The 11,032-nt window shown below is 41.2% G+C and overlaps 1 long non-coding RNA gene across 4 annotated transcripts; it reads left to right on the top strand.

The window, feature by feature from the left end:
* Positions 1-1,210: 1,210 nt before the first annotated feature.
* LOC148915166 (uncharacterized) lies at positions 1,211-6,063 on the top strand. 4 transcript variants are annotated; one of them, XR_016122312.1, is made up of 7 exons: positions 1,211-1,499; positions 1,629-1,754; positions 1,893-2,075; positions 2,368-3,037; positions 3,379-3,452; positions 4,372-4,704; positions 5,673-6,063. It is a non-coding gene; the product is annotated as an uncharacterized LOC148915166 (long non-coding RNA). The 4 variants fall into 4 exon arrangements; XR_016122311.1 differs by lacking the exon at positions 2,368-3,037 and adding an exon at positions 3,194-3,240 and having other exon boundaries at positions 1,212-1,499; XR_016122310.1 differs by lacking the exon at positions 2,368-3,037 and having other exon boundaries at positions 1,213-1,499.
* The last annotated feature ends 4,969 nt before the right edge of the window (positions 6,064-11,032 follow it).

The raw sequence follows: 11,032 nt of genomic DNA, 5'->3' as shown, positions 1-11,032 counted from the left end.
TACCATCCATGCCACAACCCACTCAAGCAAGCCCCGGGTATTTGAGTGGCTTGGGGCCCACTTAAGCTTGTGGCGTGATTAGGTGCGGAATGATAATTCCTTGCTTAGCGTGGCGTGTCGTTTGGCGTGGCATGTGTGCAAGCGCATATGATGAACTTTCGCATGCCCAAATTGGGTTTCTTCTTGGTAAAGCATCGCATTGGGCCGAGAATTTATTTGGGCCGAACCGTGAATATTTTGGGCCTCAACATTAGCCCCCTTGATTATTGGGGCCATGAATGTGTATTGAAATGGTCCGAATAATCAATTTTCAGCCCAAAATAAATTACCGTGGCATGGCATGGCATGGGTTTAGGAGCAACTCAAGGATAACAGGTTAAGAGTCTCTGAAATTACAGCCAGGTCTTTTCCGGGAAGGTTGGAGGGGTCACAATGGTCCCGCTTAAAACCCAATGCCTTCTTAAACACCGAGGGTGTTGCCTTGAAGAACTTTCCTAGACACTGTAATTTTGGAGGTCACTTACTAGAGTTACCAAGAGTTGACCTTATTTTGTGGCATGATATAGAAGAAAATGCTTGGTGGATTAGCTCAAGATAACTACTTAGCTCGCATGATTTATTTGCTTGAGTGACTAGAGAGGCTTGATTTTGCATGATTGTGGTTTGCAAGAGTTGCATTGACTTGTGTATCTAATATTAGTTATGTATGCTTGATTTTGGCTTGATACTTGGTATTGGCGTGTATGCTTGATTTTGGCTTGCATGCTTGGATGCTTGGTTTTGGCTAAGGTAGCATGGTTTAATATGGCTTTTGGGACATTTAGCATGGTGGATGTCATTTGACAGTAGCCGGACGTGCTAGTGGATAGTGGGGATCCAATCTTACAGTTGCGGATGCAATAAGCTTGGATTCACCATTGTGTTTGATTTTACAGCACCAGCCTCCGAACACTTTGAATTTAGAGGACAAAACTTCAATGAAGGTGATATCGTGCGACATTATGGCTAGATATTGGAAGAATGCTTGAAATAGGGCATGTGCTGGAATGGGCCGAATAATTAAACCCGACCCAAAAAATCAGATTTGTATTTGTAGAGAACTTCTCTTCTTCCCGCGTGCAAAATGACGACGTGTCATAATTGGCTTATTTGCAGCTTTCCCAATGCCAAACGCCTTCTTCCTTTCTCTTTTATTATTTTCTTTCTTTCTCTTCCCTTTTCTTGCACCAGATCCAACTTCTTCCTACTTTTCTTCTCTTCGTTTTCCCTTGTTCTCCCCAGCTCAAAACTGAGTGAGAGAGTAAGATCAAGTGGAAAACATCTGCCTCCAGCCGCTGGGAAAAGAGCCCAAGTCGATTTTAACCCCTTCAGCCCTTCTCCTTTGAAGAAGCCCTTCTGCCGTTGCTAGAAGGGACCTTTTTGTGCGGGTTTTCCTCTATGATTCTCAATTTCGCTCCCTTCTTGGTATATTCAAAGTCACCCGTTGGGATTTTAGCAAGGTATGTCCCTTCTCTAGCTTTCTCTTGGATTTATTGAGGAATTTGCTGGGTTCCCTTCATCCATGAATATTGCCCTTTGTTTTGGTTGTCAAGCATCAAACCCTCTTTTGACCTATTTTGTTATTGCAGCAACGTGAGTGCTTACAACGTGGGTGCTAGCAAGGAAGGGCTCGCACTAATCTTCTAGGATTCCCTTTTCTTTGATTTGCTCGAGTTGCTGGAAGGGTGCCAATTTCCGTGTGAACAAAACTGTTGGTATGGGTTTCTACCTTTTCCTCTTCTTACTTTAATCTTGCTCTGACCTCTTTTTTGTATATAAAAAGGCTGAACTTGGCATGATGTGCTTTATTTTCTGATTTTCTCTCATTCTCTTCTTTCTTCTTCTTCTTCAAGACCCAAACCCGTGGGTATTGTGCATCAGTACATAAGTCATATTTCGGAAGCTCGGATCAGAAAACTTCCTCAATCAAAGTTGTTCATCTGCTCGAGTACTATAGCCAGTAAAATTTGCAGAATTTTTTGAAATTTTCTGATACCTCAAAGCTGGTTTGCAACTTCTGCATTCATCCATGGCTGGTGAGTTTTTGCAGATTTTTCTTCTGCATGTGTCTTTAACTTATGATACTCATATGATTGCGCTTGCTTCACAAAATTTGCTTGAAATTATGTTGTCTATAACATATCCAAAATTGAGGATCATACACCCATTCTAGTGCTCTCTACCACCATTTTTCTAAAGCATGTTCATGAGTTGATGTTGATGCCTTTGTTGCATGCTTGTCTTCTATGCTTGAATGCTTGAGTTCCTCTGTATTTCCCAGAATTTGTGAACTAGAAATCGAATTCTAAGGTTGAGCTTTTGATTTAGGATTCTAGCTTGGTGATAAACAAGAGTTATACAAGCTCACTTGGGTATGCATGCCAAGTGTTTGTCAAAATATCTCAAAGTAGCTTGCTGGCTGCTTTTTGAACTTTTGAAATGTTTCTTTTCGAATCTGAGTTGGAGCTTTTGAGACATAAAAATGGACTTCTCAATGGTTATGTTGGAATTGGTCTTGCATCACTTGAAGAAAAAATAAATTTTCGGTGGAATTTCAAAGTAAGGGTTAAGGTGCTGGAGCTGTACAGTTTCTGCTGTGTGGGCTGTCTTAGAAATCTGTTTGACATGCTTCCCTAGCTCGAAATGCAACGAAATTTTGGGAAAATGAAGCTTGATATGTCTAGTTCTAATCTGGAAAGTCTGGGATTTGTTGGTTGTAAGCTTGATTTATAGTGATTTTCTAAAAGTGGGATATTCTAGCTAGGATGGTTGGAAAGCTTGTGTATAAGTTTTGCTTGGCATGTTGCTTTTGCTTGGGAATTTAGCATGTCCTTTCTGTTGGTATTGAGTGCTGATCTGAGCATTGCTAGAGCATGTTCTTGAGCAATATTGTCGTGAGAGCATGAAGTGGAATGGTATTGTCGCAAGAGCATGAGTTCTTTAATTTGCTTGAAATGCCCGAATTGCTTGGAATGCTTGAATGAAATGAAATTTCTTGGTATGTGAATTGGTATCACACCTTGTGAATTTTGTCAAATGCTTGATAGATGAGTTTGCTTGCACTTTGAGAAAATTATGCTTCCGGCACATCCGTTTGTGTATGAGTACCTTTCCGGCGTCTGATTTTGGCTAACATATTCTCTTGTTTTAAAAGCTCGACAGCATGATAAAGCATGAGAAGTCTAATTTGATAGCATGAAAGTGAGTCTTGGTCTCTTGCAACTTGTCTTTGGAAAACATTATGCTTTAATAGCGATTCTACTTCCGGCACCCCCTTTCTGTTTACTAGTTCCCTTCCGGCACCTGATCTGCCAACGTACTCCCTTGTTTCTTTTTCAGGCTTGATTGAGAGGTTCCAAAGCATGAGGAATGCCATCTTCTTACTGATTTGCTGGGATCTTGATAGAATAAAGGTGAGTTTTTCATCTTGACTTGCAATATGAAGGTTTATGAAAGATTCGAATTGCTTGATCAGAGGGACTTTGGGTGAGAAAGAGAACAAGCTAGTTCTTGAGGCCGTTTTGAGTTTTCTTCCAAAGATGTGATGAGTTTGTTGAACTGTTGCTGTGGGATAAATTTTACTAGCATGATGTTTGAAATAGGACAGGGGCTAAGAAGATTTGAAATAAGGCAAGCGCCAAAAATTCTTTGCTTGTAGAGTAGGAGTTGGAAGAATGTAACTTGGCTTGTTTCAAAAAGGGGAAATAGAAAACTGTTTCTCACCATAATGCAAGATTATCTAGGCTTGTTGTAATCAAAGAGATGATTTATACTGTGTGGCAAAAAAGGTAGATGGGTTTGCTTGTTTGGATGACACGGTGTCCTTCCTTGAATTTGCTTGGCATGAAGCCCTCAAGTCAGCTTGTTGCGGTCAGCAATTGGTTGACGAGTTGGGTTATATTCTCTTTGGCTTACTCAGGGTCGAGAAACAAAGTAGAGGCCTGCTTGTAAATTATTATTATTATTTTTTTATTTTTTTATTTTTTTTTTTTGCAACTTGCTTCAAAGAAGATTTTTGGAAGAAGTAGACTGAAGATGAGAAGGAAAAGGCTAAGCGAGTTGCTGGAAGAGATTCATACAGACTTGTTTTCCTCCGGATAAGTAACAAATGCAGTTTGCTTTCCTCCAAGAGGAAAATTGAAATTTACAATGCTTGATTCTTGTCTCTCTCTTTTGCTTGACATGAAGCCCCCAAGTCATTTGGAGTTTGCATGTGCTGTTTGCTATGATGGATTCTCTTAAGCCTCATAAGCCTTTCGCATGATGTTTTGTCTGAAAAGCTTTAAATTTTGCTGTAGTGCAATTGCATGAATAAAGCTTGTGATTTTTCAGGAGTTGTCGTATGGCCATGAGAAGAAGTTCTTGCAAGTATTAGTTGCCGAAGTATCCATCTTCAGAAAGACCAATTCTTAAGTATGCCTGAAAATAATGATGGTGCCAAAGTCTGCGCAGAAAAACATGGGGATAATTGCAATGATGGGTCAGCTGGTTGCATAAATAATGAGATCAACAATGGTGATGAAGGAGATGGTAACGTGAAATAGAAGATACGATATTCTTTTAGCACCAACTACCCTTCTCCCGGCACCTACTGCCCTTCTTCCAGCACCAACCTCCCTTCTTTCTTGGTGCATTTGAGGTCGTCCTTTGAAGGTGATTGACAAGGTATGCCCTTTCCTTTTTGCAATTTCTTGAATCTATCGAGGGGCTTGTTGGGCTCTTCATGCCCATGGGCTTTGCTCGTTCACTGGAATCTCAAGTCCTTCTTTTTAACTCTGTAGGAATAGATATAGACTGATATCTTGGCCTAGGCTTGTTTTTCGCATGCTTGAATAAATTTGGACTTTTCTCCCATGTTGTGGAAATAGAAATTGATAGAGTGCATGCTCTGCAATGCTTGAATCCTTTTGCATTTTGAGGAAGAATTTGCTTGTCATGGGAATTGCTTGAAAATTTCGCTTGCCATGGATAAATTGTATGCTGCTTGGGTATTTGCTTAAGTGTTTCCTTTGGCCTGAGTTTGACTTGCCCTGCTTGGCGTATATTTTGCGTGTGCTGCGTTCTTGACCCGCTTTTTTGTTGTTGAACTATATGCATCACGAGCGCATGCTTGTAATCGTATGATTAATGCATAGGATTAAAGGCTATTGAAAGCTTTGAGAAAAGCACCATTGGTTTCTTTTTATTTTTATTTTTTATGAGCTTAGAATTTGGTCATGGGTAACTGTTTATTTTTTTGGCTTTATAGGGATAGACATAAACATGTGTATGATGGGTCTGCAAGGATGCTGTGTAACTCGTAGGTATTTCGTTTTTGTGAAAAAGGTTACTATGAGGTAAATAGTGCTAACAGTTTGTAGCACTTGCTTTGTGAAAAATGGTCTGCTGGAATGATTGATTAAGCATGGAATGGGAAATTTGCTTATCATGAGCTCGAGTAATAGATTGCATGATGCTTCAAAAATATTTTTTTTGTTTATGCATTTCGCTTGGCATGAGATAGCTTGCTTTGCTTGGCTTGTAAAGTTCATATGGCTTGCATGCTAGTGTGGAGATTGCTTGGCTTTAACACAGAGAACTAGCTTTATGCTTTGCCGTTTTTTCAGCGTATTCTTTGTTGGCAATTCTTGCAGGGATTCATCGCTTGTCAAGACCTGCCATGGCATCCACTAACCCGTCGTCAATTATTAGTGGCCACCTTTATTCAACGGATGATAAATTGAAGAGGGGAAGACCCCTCCATTGCTCAAGAATGCTTGTGAAGATGTTGCAGTAGGCGAAGAGCCAGTGTCGTCTTGCGGTTTGTATCATTATGGTTCGGGAAATTCCTCCTCTGTGACTTTTCCCAAGATTGTCTGCATGCGCAGGTGTTCCCCTTGGCTTTAGCAATAGCGCATGGCGGCATGATTCCCATAGCCCCTATGTTCTTGGGACATCCGATGCAGGGGTAGACAATGCCCTGCTCCTTCTAGCAGTGCTGCCTCATACTCATCCTTTTCTCGGAACATCCAACATAGCTGCACGCCCTGCACCTTCCAGAAGGTCTGCCTCCTACTCATCCTCTTCTCGAACATGCGACATAGCTGCCGGCGATGCCTTGCATCTTCCAACGTGCTGCCTTCTACTTCTCCTCTTCTCGTAACATCCAACATAGTTGCCGCACGCCTGCACCTTCCGCGCCTCCTACTCATTCTCTTCTCGAACATGCGACATAGCTGCCGGCGCTGCCTTGTATCTTCCAAATGTTGCCTTCTACTTCTCCTCTTCTCGAAACATCCAACATAGCTGCCGACGCCTGCACCTTCCGCGCTTCGCCTCCTACTCATCCTCTTCTCGGAACATGCGACATAGCTGCCGGCGCCTTGCATCTTCTAGCGTGCTGCCTCCTTTTATTTCGCAGGTTGTTTTCTTTGGCTTGGGGTCAGTTGGCTCGGTGCACAGCTTCCATCTTTCTTGATACCATAGGATGTACTAATCTCCAGCATGTGTAACCTTGTTTTTGCGATGGCTGTGTACTTTTCAGATAATCTAACGACTATGTCATTATGACTTTGTAATGTACTACTGAACCACTGGAACTTGCATTAATTTCTGAATGCTTGAGGCATGTTGTAATTCGTACATCTTATATATATATTGCTTGGTTGGGAGAACTTGCTCTTGTGAACTTCTTGAAATTTTCTGACGAGTTGGCAAGCCTTAAAAACAAGGTATATGCTACCCAAAATTTTGATAGGACCTTTAAGCTAAATCTTCGATGCATTGCTCTTTAAAACTTTTGCAAGGCTTGTCTACTCATTTGGCCTAAAATGCACCCTCTTTCCGTGCCTTAAAAAGGGTCAGGCCACTGTATGCATGATTTCCATGAAGGCTCCTGTAAGAATTGCCGGATGTTGTGAAGTTTTTTGAGGATTCCGATTGGGAGTCAACGGTTTCGTTATTCCAGCGCCTCAAAATACACTTTTACTGCTCGTTTCTTTGTAATAGCTTGACTTTGCATACCCCACATCGTTTTGCTTAGGCTTGATGCTTATTTCAGTTCAGGACCCCATCTAAGTGGCTTTGCTTGGTATAGTCACTGCTGAGAGGCTTAGCCTTTTAATGAAAAGTTTGTTTGTCTATTTTTTTGTTTTTTATCAAAGAACATGTTTTGTAAAACAGAATAAGGTAAAAGCAAGGAAGAATTCTAGAGGCTCTTTCCTCTTCCAAAATACTTCATTCTTATTGCAAATATCGTCTTACACCTCGGCATGCTATAATGGTGGTGCATTTTAAAAAAGTTGTGAAAGCATAGGGTGAAAATACATAAGGAGTTCATTTTTGAAATAAATTTGAAAAGCCAAAAACAAAATGATATGTGCAAAAGCAATTCAGCAATAATAAGACCTTAAGCCACTTTGCATTGATGAATACTCCAATCGAATCAAGCCCCCCAAATATGAAAGGGTCCAAGGTTATGCATGACTTGCAATAGCATGAAAGCTTGTGGCTTAGGTTGGTATGTATTTGGCATGTGTTGTACTAGGATGCCATGCTCTGTAGAGATATTTAACAGAGCCACAGTTGCTGCTTTGCTTGCCTGCAGCTCATAACCCAACTAATCAAAGAGTGATTTGCATCTCTTAACCCATTGTACTTTCTTCAACCTCTGTGAAGTTATGAGAGGTTACAACAGCTGCTTCTTGATAATCTTGATGACCAAATGAAGCCTCCGAGTGGCTTTCTTCCAGCATGTCCAATGTGAATACTTCGCTGCTGGAACCATTCTCCCATCAATTAGCAAGTAGCCATGGGGTGTTATAGCTTGCAGATTTTGAATATTTGCTCAAGTTGGCCTTCCTCATATTTCCACAAGGTTCCCACATAGCCTCCGGTGGCTTTGGGTCATTCTTCCACAGGTGGCACAATACGTCGTCGTCGAGCAAGTCATCAAAGCACGTAATGACAGTAGCCATCTACTTTCCCCTTCGTTTTGGCAAGGGGTCCTTGTCAATAGCTTGCCTCTTAGAGTTTTGTCATGTATCTCGGCGTGTAAGATCTTCCTTAGAGTATGGCAAGCAGTGGTGGATGTTGCAGGTGAAGAATGGATGAATATAGGAAAATACGCTTCCAGCACCCCTTTTCTTGAAAGCTTGACATCGCTTCAAAAATTCTAATTGCTTGGTAAAATAAACTTCATCTTGACAGCATTTAGGTTCTTCCAGCACTATCATAGCACTATCTTCACAATATTTTCCTTTCATTTGCCATGAATTGAGATGTTTTCCTTCTTGAGTAAAGCATAGTGCTTGGATTTCTTGACTAAGGCTCGGGGCTTGATGATGCTTGATTATGGAATTGTGGCAATTGAGACATCCCGATAGCCTTTTGGTTTTGACTCCTAAACTTGGTCATTGGAATGGTCAAGGCTTAGAAAGTGCTTGAGGCACTTTGGAGCATATCAGATTATGGCAACTTAGGTATTGTTTGTTGCAGCTGTTGTGAACATGTTTTAGGAACCAAAAGCTTGGACTTGGCTATTGAAGCTTGAGCTTTGTATGCGGTCACTACAGCAAATGTGTTGGGTTACAACAACAAGTGATGGCGAACTTGGAGATCATAGTAACATAATTGGGATTTCAAGGAGATTTTTGGTCTGGGAATAGTGGTTTTGGTAATAATGGATTTTTAAGCTCATTTGGAGTTTTGAAATCACTGCCGTGGTGATTGCAATGAATTCCTTCCTCAGCCCCCAAGTGCACCATAATCATTAGAAAAGGATTTGATGGGCACAGGCCACAAAAACTCTTGCAACATGGCCTTCTTAGTATTTGTTTGGGTTATTGCATGGCATGATGAACTTGGGATATCCCTTTGTTGCAACGGTGACAGTTTGACATGATTCGGTGGTAGCATATGCTTCGGCAGCGACTCTTCCAGCAGTGGTGTTTGGATTTTGACTGGCTTTGTTCTTCTTCCACCCTTCCAGCGGCTCTTTCAGTGGTGCTTGAACCTCTATGACTGGAAGTATAGAGAGAGATTTGTCTAAGGAATAAATGATAATGGCAGTGTGTTGAGATGTTGGGTAGGAAACATGAGAGCATTTGTTTTCTTGTTTGTTGTTTGGAGGCTTGGGTCCCTTGCACATGACCGATATAATGCTGCATGACCAAAGCATAAAAATAATATAAGCATTGTAGCTTGCAAATGACTAACATAATTGACATAAGCATGCTGGGCAGGTATGATTTTAGTACTGAGCATGCATAGTTGGCATACATTGCAATGTGTAACTTGGATTGATTAACACAAAGGTGGATCGATACGAAATGACAAGAAGTAAGATAAGTGAATAGTGCGTGGAATAAGGCCCTGAGAAATTTTGCTGGAGATGCAAAATTGAAAGGTGGTTTAATACATAACAAGAAAATGATGCAAGCTGGTGCACCATATGAATATCAACTAATCAATCAATCTTTTTTTTTGGACTTGAATGCACATGCTTTTGTCTATGCTTGAGATTGTTCAATGAAACATAAATTTTATGGATATCTTAAAACAACAAACAAATATATATACTATATTGAGATCAACAAGGCATGATAATAAAAATCTTATCTTGGTGAAGCCATTCGCAGAGATGAGGTGAGAGCATTGAGCAAGTGTTCCTTCTCCCTCTCTCACCGTATTTTCACAACTCTAGAGAGGTGAGGGCTGCTATGAAGGTGATTTACGGCGATGGCCAGACTTGCTGATGATGTATCATGGCGAAGAGGTGAACGCAGAGCTAGCCTCAACCATTGACGACGGTGGTCGCGGCTTGCACGTTGGTGAAGCCCCCTCCTCTTACAGATATTGTTTTGCTTGAGAATGGATATCTAAGACACAAGCAAAGGGAGCATGTGAGTAATCTATATTATGTTTGTTCTACAAAGTAGATAGCCAACGAAAGGAAAAAGAAAAAGAAAGAGGGAATGCTCTTATCTCTTTATTTCCTCCGGTTTATTGCTTCTGGTCTTCTTCTTTGGAGGTATTGGTGCAGATAGTGGCTTAATCCCCAGTAGAGTCGCCAATTTATGTAGGGGACTTTTTCTTCCTGCAGCTAATGAGCTGGGCTGCTGCAAAAGGCGATGAGGAGATTGCCCCCTTTTGTGTAGGTTCGAAAATTAAGCCCCAAAATACCTCGAAAGGGCAGCAAAACCTTAGGAGATATTTTGGATAATCTTCACCAACGAGAATAATGGTGACTTGCAGATAGTTTTGGCAGATGGTCTTTTTAGCTCAGCATGAGTGACATGTGGCATGGGAGCAAAACCAACATGAGTTTAGCATTAAGAGAGAGATTAGGCATGGTTTATGAGAAAAGAAAGTGTTTAAGTAAGGAATGAGGTGTTTTGTGAGGAATTTGACTAGGGAAAGAGGAAAAAGAAAGGCAGAGTTCTTCTGGCAGCTGCCAGAAAAACAAATTGGAGAAGAAGATGAACAGTGCACGAGCTTGTTGAGTTTTTGCAAGTTAGAGAGAAAGCTTGCTCTCTGAAGGTTGTGGGTTGTTTTTGTTGGGTAAGGGAAGGCTCAATTTATAGCTGCTGGAAATCACCATTTTTCAAGAAACCCTAATGGCTTCTACTTATTTTGGCCAAGCTTTTTCCTCCTTTCTCTTCCTCTTCTCTGACTTCCTTTTCTTGGCAAAATTGCCTCTGTTTATTTGCTCGAATTCAGGAAATTTGGGAGCTCAATGTCCCCCTTTCCGCTGCTACGCAGTTGAGAGCTTCCTTCTGGTTATCGCTTTTTCTTCTTTCCTCCCCCTGCCTTGGCTGAATCGATGAATGAAAGGAAGTGAAAATATATGCTGGTCCAAGGGTGTTTTTGATGTGCAGCCAGATTTCTTGGTTCTTTGGGCGATCCGGCTTGGAACTTGCTCCCAGCAGCTTTGCTTGATGAGTCTGCCATCCTCCTTCTTCACGTGTTCTCTGATTTTCAAAATAGCTGAAGCTTTTGTGGGCTATTTTGGGTT

Source organism: Prunus mume, linkage group LG7 (assembly GCF_029339155.1).
Source record: "Prunus mume cultivar Tortuosa linkage group LG7, ASM2933915v1, whole genome shotgun sequence".
Taxonomy (NCBI): domain Eukaryota; kingdom Viridiplantae; phylum Streptophyta; class Magnoliopsida; order Rosales; family Rosaceae; genus Prunus; species Prunus mume.
The sequence above is the reverse complement of the archived record's forward strand: the minus strand, read 5'-3'. Positions and strand labels throughout refer to the sequence as shown.